Source organism: Melanostigma gelatinosum (genome assembly GCF_949748355.1).
Source record: "Melanostigma gelatinosum genome assembly, chromosome: 9".
In the NCBI taxonomy this organism is placed as follows: Eukaryota; Metazoa; Chordata; class Actinopteri; order Perciformes; family Zoarcidae; genus Melanostigma; species Melanostigma gelatinosum.
In genome coordinates this window covers 3366515-3384014 of record NC_136642.1, presented here as the reverse complement: position 1 = coordinate 3384014, position 17500 = coordinate 3366515, and positions in this window count along the sequence as shown.

Below are 17500 nucleotides of genomic sequence, written 5' to 3'. Positions count from 1 at the left end.
TTTGACAAAGTAAGACTCAGTTCAGTCAGTATTCACTGTTAATGTTTCTTTATTATTTCAGTGAGAAATGTGTCTGAAGTTGGAATCCTGTGATAGCTATTAGCTTGCTATTTGTGTGTGTGGGTGTAAAACGTAGCATATTGCTCCTAGCAGTTTGATATAACGTTAGCTCTTTCTTAGAGAAGACAAAATGGCTGACAGATTACTTTGTTTCATGTGATTTTATATTACTCTGAGAGACAGGCAGCGTTGAAGAACTTGCTAATATTGATTGAGAGTGTGTGTGTTTGTAAAGTTGGAGTAAAGTTCTAAAATACAGAAAAGAGAGAAGCGATATCTCAATTGAACCTCAACGACACTACTGGTAATATTGGCGTGTAACTATAGATATATATTTTGACGTCTTTGGGCAGTAGCAGCCACACTGTCAAAATGTCTTGCGAAATGTTCTAGTTTCAACGATATTTTATAAATTTTGAATTGTTTCTCTTGTCTGCGCTGCTCGTGGTTCATGTTAAATGTTATTGATGGCTGGTTCTTTAGCTATTTGTGCAACGTTTTCAGCAGAAGTGACTTTTGTTGTCGAACACTACCTGCATGGTTTTAGTGTCTCTTGCTTCTGGCAATGAGTAGTTTGAAACAAGTTTAATCTCACTGAAGAAGGTTTTTATTTCAACCTGAATATTTTTGTTGCCTGCCTACAGATGACTATATCTGGTTGTGTCCACGCAGGAACATGTCTAAAGTCCAAATGCTGAGATGTTTAGTCAACCAGCGACTAACTGCGGCTGCTGAGGAGATCTTTGGTCTGTTTGAAAGAACCATAGCGGAGTACGAGGAGGAACTTTCTCGATCAAAAGAGGAGAACGAGCGACAACAGAGACGACTGGACGCTGTTCTCATCCCTCAGCTCCGGTTACACAGAGCAGGTTGGTTCACTGTTTATTCTCTCAGCTTCTTCATGACAGAAGATATTTACACGTTGTTCTCTTTGATAACACCACGTGGATTTTGCAGCTTGTTGAATTCTAAAATGATTCATATGTTCATGGTCACATAAGAGTTTATTAAACATTATATTGTCTGGGTCCATTGCTACAATGGAAAGGCGGTGCAGCGTATGGCGGTGAAGGTTTGAATCAGAGCACTGACTATAACACTGTTATCACAACACTAATGTACAAAATCATCACAGAACACTACTCCCTAAAAAATATCAGTTTATATACTCAGCAATACTGGTCATAAGTCAATAATATACATCAACAAACAAACAATTACTACAAGCATACTACCTAAAAGCAACAAACAATCGTGTGTGTGTGTGTAGGAGGGGGGGGGGGGGGGGTTCAACCGTGACCTATAGGTTCTAGGGGTGGGGGGGAAAACCGATATAGCATAGTATTGTGATATTTTGCGTGGCGATATTGTATCGATACACGGAAGCCAAGTATCGATCTTTTATTTTATAAACTATAAACTTTTTGGGAGCCTACTAGAAAAATAAAATCAATTGCTTTTTGAGTCCACTAGATGGTGCCGAGTTGTTTTCTGGCGGGGTCAGCGTGATCGGTAGGAAGTTGGTCAAAACAAAGATGGAGACATCGGAGAAAGAAATCGGAAATGCACCGTCCGCGTTTAAATCAGACGTCTGGACTTATTTTAGATTTTTTAACAAGGAAGGGAAGAAGGACATGGATATGACACATGGATATGACTCCGTCGCGGCGTTTTTTTCACCGAAACAGCCGTGCCCAAGCTCTACAGAGAAGTGAAGCTTAAAGTTGAGGAATCTTTGAGTACAGCAGAAAGAGTTGCATTAACTTGCGATGCGTGGACGTCAAGCGCAGTGGATTCCTATGTGACTATAACAGCACAACATCTCACAGAGGACTGGCGACTGCTGTCTCACGTTTTCGCCAAACTAGAGCAGTACACGTAAGTCCCACCGGGGCAAACAGACCTCCTGCAAAATGCAGCACAAGAATGTGGGATTGCAAACCTGGTGGTTGTAACCGACAACACTTCTAACATGCGGGATTCCTGCATGTGAAGTGTTTCGCTCACACGCTCAATCTGGCCTCACAACGGGGTTAAATCTGCCAACAGTAGCCGGCTCATGGGGAGAGTGCAGCGCATAACTGTCTCTGCCCTCGATGTCCACGCATCGCAAGTTATACTGAGTTATACAACTCTTATATCCTACTTATATAAGTTATAGACACGTTTGCATTTAGTTCAGTTGGACTATGTAGTGATACAAACACTTCAGTTGGTCAGGTTCATGCAACATTTATGACATTGTTGGTCAGTCTGTCTGCTTGACAATCATATTTTGCTGCAATAAAAATGATTGAAGTGAGATGAACAGACTGGAAACTTTATCTTATTAGATGAAACATGTTGACACAGTTTTCCTTTGGGGACATAATTTTAAGTTGAAAAAAGTAATAAATCGCAATATATGTTATCACAATACTCAGCATATCGCAGTATCGTGATAATATCGTATCGTGACCTAAGTATCGCGATGATATCGTATCGCGGGACCTCTGGTGATTCCCACCCCTGATAGGTTCCTGAGAGCAGTCTCTAGACCAGGGTGCACCAACCTTTTTGAAGCCGAGAGCTACTTCAAGGGTACTGAGCTGTACGAAGGGCTACTTGTTTGATACAAACTTCCTGAATAACAAAATTGCACAGATCACCTTTTAACAATAATAATATATGCGAAGAGACTGTCTGATCACGTTTATGTTAATTATTCCTCACAATAATTAACAATTATTTCCACAACAATGATGGTCGGAAACAGATATATTTAAACATGAAACATTTATTTGTTAATCTCTTTCAACATTTGAAAGTCAGAGGACTGTAACGTTTTTGAACAAATCGTGAACTCTGTCCCATGTTTATACAAATGATCAGTTATGTAAAAAAATCAACTCTTTCACCTTTTTAAATGAATCCTATCACATCAGTACTAATCACCAAATCTGTAGCTCTTTGAACACACTTTTTGAACATATTATTTTTCACATTTTTGTACAATATTTGAGTTGAATGTTGTCATGGTGTTTTAAATGAAAACATGTTATCTCTTTCTTTGTCTGCAAATGTTAGTGGGAAGCCTGGCACTGCATACCGTTTACCAACGCACTGTAATCTGGTGTATAATTTGACACTGCAGCTCTGAGTGAGTCTTGTAGATGTGCATTAGTGAGGCGTGTTCTGTGTTTGTTCTTGATGAAGTTCATGTCAGAAAAGGCTGATTCACAGAGAGGTTGAACCAAAAAGGCAGGCAACTTTCATAGCTGCTGTGCATACACCTTTGTATTTGTCTGTGTCCACAAGGCACCAAATGTTTGGTGCAGACTGATGGGCTTTGAGGTGGAGGTCATTTTGCAACGTTACGATTTCAATCTCCACCTGTCCAGCATCCAAGTTCAACGTAGCACTTAGTTGCTCAGCAATGCATGTCATGTCCACTTGCATGAAAGGATATGAAACAAATGACACACATGGCTCAAGTTGATCAAAGTCACAAAACCTGTTCTCAAACTCTTGCCCTAGTCTGTTTATGACTTGAGAGGACTTTTCTCCTGCTTTGTCAAAAACCCCAGATGCTGAAGCATCGTCATTCAACACTGACTGTACGGAGGGAAAGTGCAGCGCTTTGTTTCTCTGTAAATGCACAGAGAAAATGTTCAACTTAGCTTTAAATGCGTTTACAGCACTTATCATGTCAGCAACAGTTTTACCTTTGCCTTGCAGCTCACAGTTCAGATGGTTCAGTTTCCCAGTGATGTCCGTTAAAAAGGCAAGGTCAAGGATCCACTCAGGGTCCTCGAGCAGCGAGGCGTCTTCCCCTTTGGATTGCATGAACTCTTTGATTTCGCCCAAAAGTGCCAAAAAACACTGCAAAATTCGTCCCCTGCTGAGCCATCGGATTTCTGTGTGTAGTAACAGGTCACCGTATTCAGCTGACAGCTCCTCCAATAGCACCTTGCATGTCCTGTGTTTGGCTTTGGAACGGATGCCATTTATGATCTTCACGACAGGAGTCATCACATGATCAAAGCCGGTCACTTTTGCACATAGCGCCTGCTCGTGAATGATGCAGTGGTAATGGATACATTTTGGAAGTCTGGGTCACCTTTACATTGTGCAATGAAGCCGACATGCCGGCCCGTCATGGCGGGAGCCCCGTCTGTTGTCACCGACACCAGCTTTTCTAACGGGACCTTTTTCTCCAGAAACTCTTCACCGCGTTGTAGATGTCAATTCCCCTCGTTGTTGTCTTCAGGGGCAGAAGTGTCAGGACTTCTTCTTTTGTGGAGCAATCATCGAACATCATCGGCTGAGCTGTACTGGTGCTGTCCACGGACTCGTCGCACTGGATGCTAAACCACCTGCACTGAACCAGATCCCGGTCCAGTTGCTCCGTTAAGTTTTCGGATATAGCAGACACTCTTCTTACCATCGTAGTCGCCCCAGTTGCACATCAGAGAGAGCGGAGATGGCATCGGGACCATTCTTCTCGTCTTTGAGCACAGTGTTTGCAACTATCATCATTGCTTCTTTCAAGACCTCCCCGTCCGAAAAGGGTTTCTTGTTCAAAAAACAAGAAACTGTGCAGCTCTAAACGAAGCTTCAGTTGTTTTTTGTGATTTTATCACCGGTCTCGTGAAAAAAGACTGTTGTTTGCCCAAAGCTGCCTTTAAGTCACGCACTTTTTCTTTCCGTAGTGCGCCGCCAGGTGGGTAGTTCGCATGGAAGCTATTGTGACACGTACTGAAGTGTCTCTCCACATTGTGCCGCTTTACCGTCGCAACAGTTGCCCCGCAAATGACACACACATTTGTCTTTCACTGTCGTGAAAAATAACTCTTCCTCCCAATCATTGTGGAAGGAGTATGTTTTCTTTCGCTTTTCTGCCATGTTTTCTTCAGTTTGGGGGGTAAGAACCACATCTAGCTTCGTAGCTTTTCCCATCGGAGCTGCGCCCACTTCCTTGTCTCAGCAAAGAGTGAGATGGCCATTTGACATTTGACATGCGCACAATATTGAACTTTGACTTCAGACAGTCAGAGTCCATATATATACATAAAACATTTTAGTTTTTAAAATGTTATATTAAATATTGTCATATTACATTAATTACATTAATGCAAGCGTTTTTGATCAGAAAAAGAACAGCGACTACATTTTTTTAGACAGAGCTCCATGGTGACTCGTGCTATTTTTAGAACATGCCTTGCGGGCGACTCGCGTGGTGCCCGCGGGCGACCAGGCGCCCGCGGGCACCGTGTTGGCTACCGCTGCTCTAGACGAAGTGTATTAGTTCAGATTGTGTCAGGAAATAAAAGTGTATGTTCAGGAGACTATTTGCTCAATACTAATATTTCTTTGTAACGTCTCTGTGTGTGTTTACTGTTTTCCTGCAGACGTCCAGCAGCTGTTGGTGGTTAAAGAAGAGGTTCCCCCTGAGCAGCAGGAGTGGAGCTCCAGTCTGGACCAGGAGGACCCAGAACCCCCACACATTAAAGAGGAACAGGAGGATCCAGAACCCCCACACATTAAAGAGGAACAGGAGGATCCAGAACCCCCACACATTAAAGAGGAACAGGAGGATCCAGAACCCCCACACATTAAAGAGGAACAGGAGGATCCAGAACCCCCACACATTAAAGAGGAACAGGAGGATCCAGAACCCCCACACATTAAAGAGGAACAGGAGGATCCAGAACCCCCACACATTAAAGAGGAGCAGGAGGATCCAGAACCCCCACACATTAAAGAGGAACAGGAGGATCCAGAACCCCCACACATTAAAGAGGAACAGGAGGATCCAGAACCCCCACACATTAAAGAGGAACAGGAGGATCCAGAACCCCCACACATTAAAGAGGAACAGGAGGATCCAGAACCCCCACACATTAAAGAGGAGCAGGAGGAACTCTGGACCAGTCAGGAGGGAGAGCAGCTTCAAGGGCTGGAGGAGGCTGATGTCAAGTCCTCATTCACTCCTGTGAAGACTGAAGATGATGAAGAGGAAGCTCAGTCCTCACAGCTTCATCAAAGACAAACTGAACAGATGGAGACAGATGCTGATGGAGAGGACTGTGGAGGACCAGAACCAGGCAGGAACTCAGATCCAGATAGACATCCAGAACCAGATACTGATGAGAAGACTGGAGACTCTTCTGACACTGATGAGGGTGGTGATGGGAAGAAGACCAGAGCACCTCAGTCAGGTTTAAACTATGTGAAACCTGATGTCAGTGATTCAAGACGTAGTGCTGGTGAGAAACTATTTCGCTGCTCTGAGTGTGAGAAAACATTTGGCTACAGTGGCGCTCTGAAGAGACACATGAGAATCCACACAGGAGAGAAACCTTACAGCTGCTCAGTTTGTAAGAAATGTTTCAACCGGTGTTCAAATTTACAAACACACATGAGAATCCACACAGGAGAGAAACGTTACAGCTGCTCAGTCTGTAAGAAATGTTTCAACCAGTGTTCACATTTACAAACACACATGAGAACACACACAGGAGAGAAACCTTTCAGCTGCTCAGTGTGCGATGAAAGATTTCGGCACAAGTCAGCTCTGAAGTCACACATGATTTCTCATACAAGAGACAACCGGCTTTAGTGGTTCATTAGTCAATCAAGAGAAAATGAATTGGCAGCAAGTTTGATTATCGATTAATCGTTTCAGTCACTTGTTAAGTATAAAATAACAAATGGTTATTTGGATTATATTATTATATTATAGGATTTGCTGCTTGTCTTTGACCTTCATGATAGTGAAGTGAATATTTTGGACCATTGTTCAGATAAAACGAGATAGCTGATGTATTCAACTTGGGCTCTGAGCAATTATAATGAGCATATTTCAGCATTTTCGATTGATGGAGAAAATAATCAGCCGATTATTTACACACTTTAGCATTAAGCTCGAGTGAATATAGCTAGAGCTGCAACTACAGTGAAATAGAAACGTGTAACCAAAAACGTGTCTCTATCAGCCATGTGAGCAGCTCCTTAAAGCAGCTTTCACTGCATCTGTTACAGCTTGATGCTACCGACTGGCTGAGTAAAATCAGATATTCCCCCGTCACATTGGCAGCCGACACCGCCATCTCTCCCAACATCTGGGATTAACAGCGAGGCATCGGTGAACTGATAACATTGCTGTAACCTTAATACATATCCATCTCACACATTGCCAAAATAACTGGCAGCCAACACATGCTGCATGATGCGATGCCAGCGACTTGGCAGCTGCCGGCTCAAAGAACCTGTTCATCGCCACTCGATACCTCTCAGCGGCTCAGCTGTCCTTTTATTTTGTAAATCGTACCTGGCTTGTGTCAAGATGGCTGTGAATCAAGAGGAGGAATCCGTTAAGTACACCAGCGCTGATGGACCCTGACTCAGATGCCTGACGCTGCCCCCAAAAACACCGGTGTCTGATAATGCGTACAGAATGAAATATATGTATCCCATGCTGCTTCACTTTCACATATTTCCTTTACACTTACAATTTTGCTGTTTCTTCTTTTATGTTTCTGTACATTTTTAAGAGAAATAAGAGGTATTGATGGTTTTCTTTTCTTTTTCGTGTTACACAATGTAATGCAAATAAACAAATTTCGTGCATGAAAAGAGTTATCTGAATACCATAACCAGCCCAGAAGTAGATCTCTATCTAATTAGGTGTTTTAATAAATGAATAAATAAAGACTTACAGTGGGCTGTGGGCAGACGGTCAGATCAGGCACACAGTTCCAAAGGAGGCTGAGGCAAGAAGAGCAGTAATCAGACACATAGAGAGAGTAGTTAAGAGGGAAACAGGGAAAGGCTGGATGGAAACTGGCCTTCATAGATGAACACTGAGGGTGATTGTGAGTGGGTCGGATGGTCTCCAACACTTCGACACTTCTCTCTTGATTTATTACCTCAGTAAACATTGTAAACATGAGTTTATGGTCTCAATCTCTAGTTTCAAGTCTTCTTCAATACAGCATGATGTTCATTTAGTACATTATGGTCCATTTAGAGTCACACAGACCATAAAGCAGCGGATGCTTTAGGGCGGGGCTACACAGTGATTGACAGGTCAGTGGAGAGAATGCTCGTTAAGAGAGATGGGTTCATATTCAAGATCAGACCAGGAAAAAAAAGAAAGTGACGCGGAGTACTGAATAGATTGGAGAGACAAGAGGAGAATGCTCAGACTGGGAGCTTAGCCGACTGACAGACTCGCTAGAGCAGAGGTCTTCAACAGGGGGTCCGCCAAATGTTTGGTTCATTAGCCAATTAAAATAAAAAATCTCTAAACATGAATGTGTCCATTTTTTTAATAGTTCAGTATTGTATGAAAGATAACAGGTATCTTTATGCATGGCAGTGGTACTAATAGGCCATCACTCATTTTTCGTTTCCACGTTTAAAATGAAAACATCAATTTGAATAGCTTGCATGATTATCATGCAATTGACAGACAATGTTGGCATTGGTATCAGCTGACGAGGTATGTTTATAAATGGCAGTGGCACGGCCTCCCTACTCACTGTGCCTTGCACATGTTTAAAAAGATGAATATATGAACCTGTGTATTATTTGAATAGCTTAGTATTGAATGCACAATAAAGAGGTATACACGGTACTATGCCCATATAATATAAAACACAATTCTATACGATATATATATAGTCGGGGGTCCCTGCTCCATCTCTTTAGCAGTTTGGGTGTCCTTGGCCCACGAATGATTCCTGCTGGGAATGGATCTCCAACTGGTTTGAAATACATGAGAATATAAGAACAAATGTGTTGTGTTTATCCCACTAAACCCCCTCCATCACGGCTGTGCATCATCAAATATGATCCTCGAATTTCCAGCACCAAAATCATAAAAACGTTTTTGATCTTAAACGATTTAACCAAACCTTTCAAATGTCATCTTTAACACAGACAGCCGCACAGGAGCATATAATGATGCAAACCAGAAACTATTTGATAAAAGAACAACTGAACAACATGCCAAATAACACTGAATCATATCAGGGTATGAAACGAAATGGCTTTTTACACGTCATAGCAAAATCAATGTTTGGTTACATTGAATCCCTGTTACTACAGTTTGCACCGAGGGAAGTCGTGTTGACTTTGCTGCTTCAAATGCCTAAAAATTGTCTGAAAATGCAGAAGTGAAAGTATTTCTTTCCCCTCCAGTTCTCTTCTTTCACTCCCTGACGGATGCCTTTCATGTTGCCTGTTTGGCTCTTTCACAAAGCCCAAGAAACGTGGAACTGATGAGTTTTCATTTTGTGTTATAAAGTCAACACTTGTTGTTTTTCACGAAAAGCACACGCGCTGACGAGGGTTTTCATCATTTGGAGACGTTGTGCTTCTGCAGGAATAGTTCTCATCTAAAAGCTCTCTTTTATGTCGAGCATTTCCAGAAAAGCAAACCTCAGTTGACCACATCACTGAGGCTCATGCAACAACGTTACGCAACCCAGCATTTGCATTTTAAAAGGTATGTCCAACACTTGCAGGCGGTTCACATTCAACCTGAGTGAACTCGACTCCGGGCAGCGGCATTTGTGGACTGACGAGACAATTCCCGGGCTCCCGCGGTCTCTGGCCCCGTCCCGTTCATGACGCCCGCATGCTCGGCTCGCAGAGATCTCAAATTAAATTTCTGATGAGGCCGCCAAGTGTGAGGAAAAACACGTCAACCACGCACTTTACAAACTTTGCTGATGCTAAAGCCCCCCCGAGTGTCTCCCTGCAAGCGTCCAAGTCAGCCATCAAGGTGGTACTAAAAGCACAGCTCAGGGCGTTATTGATTTCCTCCTCTGATGGGTTACTTCGCTTGACATCTCTTCTCCCACAGCGGATCATCTTCATCGCTACTGTATGAACTCAGTGACCCCCCCCCCCCCCCCCCAGCTTTAATTAATAGCTTTGTGCTTGCCTTCAGCTCATCTATCTCTCAGACTAATTGCTGGCAGAAGCGTTCTCTGCTAATCCAATTTGGAGCCTTGAATAATCTCCCAGCAGCGTCCCGAGCATCATTGAGTGTTTGTGGGAACCTGCAGGTCTAATGGCTACTGTGTGTGTTCCATTTATCTGAGAAGGATATCCTCTTTGTGGGGCTGTTATCATCATTACCGAGCTGACTGAATGGATATGTGTCACTGACAAACACTATTTGAATTGAGCATTTTGGTCGTCGCCATCTTGTTGTTTTTTTGGCAAACACAAGCGACACGAGAGGCTGGAGCTAAATACAGACGAACGCTGAATAATACATTTATAGGCAATTCAAATGTTGTAATTAACTGTTATGAAGTGAAAACACACTGTGAAAGAGAGATTGAGACATAAACTCATGTTTACAATGTTTACTGAGGTAATAAATCAAGAGAGAAGTAGAGTCATTTTCTCATAGACTTCTATACGACCAGAGGAGTCGCCCCCTGGTGGACACTAGAGAGAATGCAACACAGCAGTTTCATCTGTAAAGTCCAGAAAACAGTAAAGGCTGTTAGAGGCTGTCCTCTCAACAACAGTCACATTCACACATCAGTATTTCACCAATATAAATGAGGTAATGATTTATGTTTGCACATAAAAAAATACAAATATTGTAAAAGATCATCGTTCATCCACATTTTAAATGAGCTGATAGTCTTTTGTGTTCGGTTGTGGTGAAAGAGTTAATGCTGTGGTACCTTCTGCTTCTTCCAGTGTAGACAAACGCATTCATCTCATGCTGCCACTCACTGTCAGATGCATCTTCTTCACCATTAAGCCTGAAACACGAAGAGTAAAAAGAGCCAAGTAACTGGTAAAAACAGAACTGCAAAGTCCACTGGTGGAGTTAGAAGAAAGGACTGAGACTCGTGCAGTTTTGTGCATCTGGATCAATTTTTCTTTTACTTCTAATTACATTGTGTCCTTGATCTACATACAGAAAATGGATCAGTTCATATACAGTCATATCATGCACTGTAGGTGTCCCTGTGCACGTTGTTGAAATGGTCTGTGTCATTGATACAAAGTGCTGCACATTTAAATGGATTATTCAAGACCAGCTTCGGGAAACTAGCTCCAACAGCGGTCAATCAAATGCCTGGTTTTAAAGCACAGCCTCCAAATAAGTGTGACGCCATGGGGAAGAGCTGAACATGAGGATGTTGATTAAGCCCATCAGACTTCATGAAGACGTCCTGCACCACCAGCCAGCGGCCACATGGTGTCAGTATGTCGCTACGAATCCCTTTCAGGAGAAACAAACCGCCTCAGAGCGCCATCTTTCCACAGAGGAGTCCAGAGTGTTTGAGGAATGAATGGCCGCGGTTCAGCATCGTTTGGATGGGAGTCTGGGGCGGTCAGTACGGACCGATTGCACACTGTCCGCTGAGAATGCCGGCGCTGATGAGCTTCGGCCAAACTGGACAAGAATTGCCAAACTGTCCGGAAGAACAGGACACAGCAGAGAAATCAGACACATACTCCATCTCACGCGGTCTAGTCCACATCCCCCACATGGCAGAAACACAAAGCCTTTGTGTTTCTGGGATGTAACCTCATTCCCGGCCTCTGCCCCCCTGAGAGAGGAAATCACAGTTTAGCTCATAACTCAATGCCTTCGCCTTCATCTGGTCCGACCACTCGAAGGCCAGTTAGATGGATTCACTCACTTTCTGATGGTCACGACAAGGTTTTGTTGTGTCGCATTCTTTGAATTAATGAGGCAAGCTGAGGAAGCTTCACCTGACAGAATGACACTGATTGCATTACATACATTTAAAGGGGCTTTGTTACACGTTTGACCGTACAGACTGAGGGGTGTCCGAGTGACATTTTTCAGTCCGGTCAATCAGACCGAGAGCTCGACTTATCGCACTGACAATTTAATGAATACAGAGTGAGTCCTTTTCTTGTTTCTGCCACAATAAAATAAACATAGTTCTTCGTCCTCTCATGTTGCAGACTGGACGCTACAGAGACCTACATAGACCTACAGAGACCTACATAGACCTACAGAGACCCACATAGACCTACAGAGAACTACAGAGACCTACATAGACCTACATAGACCTACAGAGCCCTACAGAGACCTACATAGACCTACAGAGACCTACAGAGACCTACAGAGACCTTTCGAGGTACAAGTGGTATTACAAAACAGGACGCTCCGGGGCTTGCTGGTTAGCACGCTCATTTCAGTAGATTTGTTTTTGGAACGCTTTTAAACTAAAATTCTTACACGTTACACTTTGAAAACATTCCTCTGGCTAGACTGACAAAAAAAGGCAAATCACTTCCTTCATAAGTAGGTGAACAGTCTATTAAAAAAAATAAGGGCACTTGTTTATCCGCCTAAACCCACAAAAACTGTCTTCAATGAGCATCATCTCATTACAATCATCGCCATAACGAGCGTTAACTGATGCATTAGTGCAGCAGAACAGCCTGAAGTTGAATAAAAGCTCAATAACGAACCTTTTTACATTCTCAAGACGATTAATAAGTCTGTGTAGGTTCGGATTTCAATAAACACAAGTGAAGCTTTTAAGCACACGTTAGTCGAATGTTTAATCGTGTTCTTAATCATCTCCAACAATGCTGTGGCACGCAGCGCTGAGAGCCTCTCTGATACTCTGATAACTGTGATTCTCCTCCTACACGGTCCTCACCTTCGTCTCAGTGTTTTTCATGTCCACTCTCACTTCCTGTATAATTGCAGTTTAATTATTGTGTTACGTTATCGCTGATTTCCTGCTGCTTCCTCACCGAAGGACCGGTGGACGGCCTTTACTGTGAGGCCGCTACTAAACCGCATCTCTGTCTTTCATCACTTGTCAACCTCAGACTGTTTGATGATATCTGGTCCACGCAGGAATGCACATTTTTCCGCAGTGAACTGACAGCAGATCATGTTTTTCGCGTTGAAATGTTTCAAGAGGGAAAAGAAACAGCAACCGCAGATTGGGCGCTCAATGCGAATCAGCCACAGGGCTTTATTGTATTGTCCTGACTTTGTCCTTTTATGTAAGCACTCACTGAGCTCAGCTGGTGTGTGTTTTTGTTTTTTTGTCGGTCAAATAAAAACAATCAATCCAGCAATTAAGGAAATGTAAAATGGCTGCAGGCAACAGATGCCTACTCCTGTAACACGATGTTTACCATGCCGACCTGTTGCATGAAAACACCGCACAGGCGCCAGGAGAACATGTCGGCATTGTTTCTTTCCTGCAAACAATGGATACGTTGAATATGGACGTTGCCTTTTTTTTGTTGTTGCTTTTTTTGAAAGTGGATGTTTTTTTTACATTCGTAGTAAGTGACGTAGTACACCGAGCCACCAGCACAGCGAGTACGGGTACGTGGAGAATGCGTCAGTGAAAGTTACGCCGTTTAGTAATGAGCAGAAAGTCCACAAAGGAGGAGGACAGGTCGTTAACAGCAGCGAACAAACACAGGACCTTCACCCAGCAGGCCGCTGTTCGTGTCCCGGGAGAAACCAGAAGTTAACGGGAAGTTTACTGCTGTTGCGTAACGTTACATAAGACGTTCTTTATTTACTCTCGTTACGTCGCTACGTCGCGTACGCATTGTGCGTTTCTGAAAGAGCGATACAAGGCTGATATGAAACATACTGGCAACACCATTAAGGCTACACTTCACTTTGTTTGGTTTATTTCTGTTTAAAAAAAGGGTTTCTGATTTATTAAGCATCTACATGAATCATCTGTGAACCTTTATCCAAACATGACAGGTTTGCGCGCCTGAAACACATTCCATTATGCTCGTTTAAAACCTGGTGTCTGAAATGCTGCTTGCTTTGCATATCTCCAAATGTTATACAGTACACCCTACTGCACTGTATTTATTCGTTTGCCAATCGTTAAAATTGCTTGTCTGCAGTTTAGAACGTGTGAATATTTGATGAATACCACAGTCGAAACATATATACATGATTCCACTAAGCCAGGGGAATTCAACTACAACTCCAAAAGGTATGATATGAATACTGGAGAGACTGTAGCATCTAACCAGCTCACTTTACATCGCTAGCTTCATTCTCACCTTGAAGTTCAGTCCGTTCCTCTGTCCACTGAGGCGCTTCGGTTGGGTAGAGGTGGAATGGCGGACTTTGCCGTGAGTGACAGCATGAATCTGAGTGACGGGCAACGCACCTGGTATTTGAACAACTTTGCAGAGTAAATACAACAATCACATGTTTGCTGTGTGCATTTACTTCAGAAGATTGGCTGGGATCACAATGTCTTGTCATTTAAACAAATGCAGATTCAGTCCAGGACTCTTTCTTGTAGAGATGAAAACATACATTTTCATTGTTAGCATCATATATTTAATTGTGTTACATTTACATCTTCTCATCATCACTTTTATCAGTGTAGTCGCCAACGTTGTCTACGGTTTGGTGATGGAGCGCTGGAGCACTGAGGGTCATGCAGAACTGGAAGTGTGCTGCAAAACCAACAAGCTAAGAGGCTACAAAGCTTCGTAAAGCGGCAGAATGGGGAGTCAAGAATATCACAGAGAGCGAGAGCGAGAGCGAGAGCGAGAGAGAGAGAGCGAGAGAGAGAGAGCGAGAGCGAGAGAGAGAGCGAGAGAGAGAGAGGTTGTTTGTGTGCTCTGAATCATTAGTTCGATGGAAGCGCCTCTGTTCCAGGACTAATTGAGTATCAGCGCGAGGCGTGGGCGGGTCAGCCTCAGAGCTGCTGTCGTCAGCATGAGCAGGTGGGCGGCTGAGAGGTGAAGCCAGTAAAACATGGAGCCATACGGGAATCCCTCAAGTTGAAGAAGACGCTAGCTTTGACGGCTACAGCGGACGAGCTACAGAAGGGCCCCGGCTGTGGGAAGTTCAACGTCTGCATTTGTCCTTCAAAACTAACGATGCACAAAAGTCGGAGAAAGAAACTTTTGAAATATTTGGTTTCACTCATCAGAGCGACAGCTTTCACCATTCTGCCCCTCTGTCTCTGGAGCCACTTTCCTTCCAAGTAATATTAGTTCAGTCAGCGTGCAACGAAATCAAAAGGAAAGTTCAACTCGTAACACAAAAAAACCCAGACAACTTCCAGACCAGACAATGCTGTAGCGACCTGTCACTCACAAGATAGTCCCGCCCTAAAGCATCCCCTGCTTTATGGTCTGTGTGACTCTAAATGGACCATAATGTACTAAATGAACATCATGCTGTATTGAAGAAGACTTGAAACTAGAGATTGAGACATAAACTCATGTTTACAATGTTTACTGAGGTAATAAATCAAGAGAGAAGTAGAGTCATTTTCTATAGACTTGTATACAACCAGAGGAGTCGCCCCCTGGTGGACACTAGAGAGGATTGCAGGATTAAGACATTTTGGCATTGGCTTCTCTTGTCAGAACCAGGAGGTTGATAACAGATTATAGGTATATTTATAACGGATTCCAGGTATATTTATAACGGATTATAGGTATATTTATAACAGATTATAGGTATATTTATAACGGATTCTAGGTATATTTATAACGGATTATAGGTATATTTATCACGGATTATAGGTATATTTATAACAGATTATAGGTATATTTATAACGGATTATAGGTATATTTATCACGGATTATAGGTATATTTATCACGGATTATAGGTATATTCATAACAGATTATAGGTATATTTATAACAGATTATAGATATATTTATCACGGATTATAGGTATATTTATAACAGATTATAGGTATATTTATAACGGATTATAGGTATATTTATAACAGATTATAGGTATATTTATAACAGATTATAGGTATATTTATAACAGATTAGAGGTATATTTATAACAGATTAGAGGTATATTTATAACAGATTAGAGGTATATTTATAACAGATTAGAGGTATATTTATAACAGATTAGAGGTATATTTATAACAGATTAGAGGTATATTTATAACGGATTAGAGGTATATTTATAACGGATTATAGGTATATTTATAACGGATTATAGGTATATTTATAACAGATTAGAGGTATATTTATAACAGATTAGAGGTATATTTATAACAGATTAGAGGTATATTTATAACAGATTAGAGGTATATTTATAACAGATTAGAGGTATATTTATAACAGATTAGAGGTATATTTATAACGGATTAGAGGTATATTTATAACGGATTAGAGGTATATTTATAACAGATTAGAGGTATATTTATAACAGATTAGAGGTATATTTATAACGGATTATAGGTATATTTATCACGGATTATAGGTATATTTATAACAGATTATAGGTATATTTATAACAGATTAGAGGTATATTTATAACAGATTAGAGGTATATTTATAACAGATTAGAGGTATATTTATAACGGATTAGAGGTATATTTATAACGGATTAGAGGTATATTTATAACGGATTATAGGTATATTTATAACAGATTATAGGTATATTTATAACAGATTATAGGTATATTTATAACAGATTAGAGGTATATTTATAACGGATTAGAGGTATATTTATAACGGATTAGAGGTATATTTATAACAGATTAGAGGTATATTTATAACAGATTAGAGGTATATTTATAACAGATTAGAGGTATATTTATAACAGATTAGAGGTATATTTATAACGGATTAGAGGTATATTTATAACGGATTAGAGGTATATTTATAACGGATTAGAGGTATATTTATAACGGATTAGAGGTATATTTATAACGGATTAGAGGTATATTTATAACAGATTAGAGGTATATTTGTAACAGATTATAGGTATATTTGTAACAGATTATAGGTATATTTATAACAGATTATAGGTCTATTGATAACAGATTATAGGTATATTTATAACAGATTAGAGGTATATTTATAACGGATTCCGGATGTAGATATGGTATCAGTTGAAAGGTTTAGTTTGATTTAGTTTTGTGCAGTAAGACATCTGTATTAAGATGAACAGGGCTGTGATCTGTGGGTTCATTTCTGACTCGGAGTTTGTTATCGAGATCCAATTACGCTTCTTTTTCTCTCTCTTTCACTTACTTTTTGTCGTCTGCGCACTCTGAAGTCAATGCAGTGTCAAGGTTTTTATCCCACTCTCAAGGATGCAGATGACATATTACTCGACCGACATGCGAGTCACATAAACAATTAACTTATGACCTGCAGAGTAATCAGCTCCGCAAAGCACAGCTCAGGGTAGAGGCAGAACACAGAAAGGGACAATTTCCTTCCTCCCTGCGAGGGAGGCGGCACAAACCGGCCTTTAATCTTCACTCAGCGATTAGAAATAGAGTCGAGGGGGAAATGACGAGTTTATGGGAGCAGCTTTAACCTCAATATAGTCGGAAAATAAGAGCGTGATCACCACGGAAGAAACGATCGAGACTTAATTTAAGGTGGTGACTAATATTTCACCAGGGGAACTGCGACGCGACACAATTTGATGAATTATCC